Source organism: Schistocerca gregaria, chromosome 2, assembly GCF_023897955.1.
Source record: "Schistocerca gregaria isolate iqSchGreg1 chromosome 2, iqSchGreg1.2, whole genome shotgun sequence".
In the NCBI taxonomy this organism is placed as follows: domain Eukaryota; kingdom Metazoa; phylum Arthropoda; class Insecta; order Orthoptera; family Acrididae; genus Schistocerca; species Schistocerca gregaria.
The window spans coordinates 1,000,220,856-1,000,222,768 of NC_064921.1; the positions used below are offsets into that span (position 1 = coordinate 1,000,220,856).

The 1,913-nt window shown below is 39.6% G+C and overlaps 1 non-coding gene across 1 annotated transcript; it reads left to right on the top strand.

Moving 5' to 3' along the window:
• The first annotated feature begins 1,445 nt into the window (after positions 1 to 1,445).
• Positions 1,446 to 1,520, top strand: Trnat-cgu (transfer RNA threonine (anticodon CGU)). The gene has a single exon. It is a non-coding gene; the product is annotated as a tRNA-Thr (tRNA).
• Positions 1,521 to 1,913: the final 393 nt, after the last annotated feature.

Consider the following 1,913-nt stretch of genomic DNA (forward strand, 5'->3'; position numbering starts at 1 on the left):
CCTTATCTTCTCTCCGTATGACTCCATTAACACCCACTATATATAGACCAAGCCATAGCATTTCCCTTTTCAGATTTTCTAGATTTCATACTACGTTCAGACTTCCTACATTCCCTGCTTCGACTCGCAGAATGTTATCCCTTTTTTTGGTTATCTATCTTTTTGTCATGCTCACCTCCCCTTGGTACTCCCAACCAAGAGATCTGTATAGGGGATTAATTTGGAATCTTCGTATATAATGTATAAATATGTATATAGTATATACTAGTGAAACATTGTTAGCAATAATGAGGGTTAGCTCTATACCTATTTACTTCAAATTTTTACCCGATACTGCAATACACATTCAGACGAACGTGGCATTTTCGTGGTTCTCAGTCTGAAGACTGGCTTTTTTCGGTTCTCCATGCTAGTCCATCCTGTGCAAATCTCTTCTTCTCCGAATAACTGCTGCAACCTAAATCCTTCTGATTCTGATATATATACTGCAACACTTGTAAGGGAGTTTCAGGACAGGTTGTTCTGAGAAATAACTGTCAAAAAAAGATATCAATACGTTGTGCCGTTTCCGTCTACATTAGCATTGGAGGTGACTAATCAGGCCGTTGCGAATGCAAATTCAAGAGGTGCGGCGGAGACGGTGTCGTTAGCCGTGATCTTCATTTGGTTGCCCTATACCGAAAAAGAAAACGGTACAATACTTTGACATATATCGGTAGTAAGGTTCGAACCCGAGCTACAGGATCAGCAATATCGTGCTCTGAGAAACACTGATAGATATTTTATGTTACGAGCCATTTGCATATGCGTACGCAAAAATCTGACTGGCTAACTTTAATGCTAATTAACTTAAAAAAAAGGGCGCAACGTATCGAATATTCTTATAACAACTATTTATCAGCACATTCTTACTTGTTTTTAATATTGTTTCTGGCAACCCTGTATAATACGTAAAGCGGAAACGTTATTAGAAGAAATGTAGGCAAACTCTTCACGAATAACGAAATTTTTCACGATACATTAATAAATATTCCGTCGGACGTGAGCCACACATTTTATTAAACGACAGTGTATAATTTTCTGTTAATACCGCCTCCGAGAGAGAAAATGCTTGCTGCGCTGTGTTTCGAAAATGTATCGTTTCGTTTTCTCAGTCATACTAAATTGTCACTACCGTGACGTGAAGCGTAAATAATTAGAAGAATTGTTCCTCACATTATATTTTTTCTCCATACATACAACTATAAACAAAAATTTTAAAGACAGCAATGTGTTGCTTTCCAAAATGAGATTTTCACTCTGCAGCGGAGTGTGCGCTGGTATGAAACTTCCTGGCAGATTAAAACTGTGTGCCGGACCGAGACTTGAACTCGGGACCTCTGCCTTTGGAAGGTAGAACACGAGGTACTGGCAGAAGGGAAGCTGTGAGTAGGGGACGTGAGTCGTGCTTGGGTAGCTCAGTTGGTAGAGCACTTGCCCTCGTAAAGCAAAGGTCCCGAGTTCGAATCTCGGTCCGGCACACAGTTTTAATCGGCGTGGAAGTTTCAATGTGTTGCATTGTTTTCTTCCTTGCCTTCAGTTTCACATAAAACAGGGAAGTTCTAGTTATGACTAATCGGTTTACAAACAGAATAATACTACAGAATCTGAATCATCCATAACTTTGTAATCTTACTCAATTCGGAGGATTAAAACTATGCGAAATGCAGTCATTGAAGCTACTATCCCGACACATTCAGAAGCTGGAGGTGAATTTCTCTTAAGCCGTATGCCAATGATCCCAACTAATTTAGCCAATCATTTCAAGTAAGTTCAATTCACAATCTCGGTTTCGTTTGCAACAACAATAAACAAAGTCAAAGGTGAGAGGAGAGAAGAGATGAAGGACAGAGGGTGGGATGATGGAAATAGAC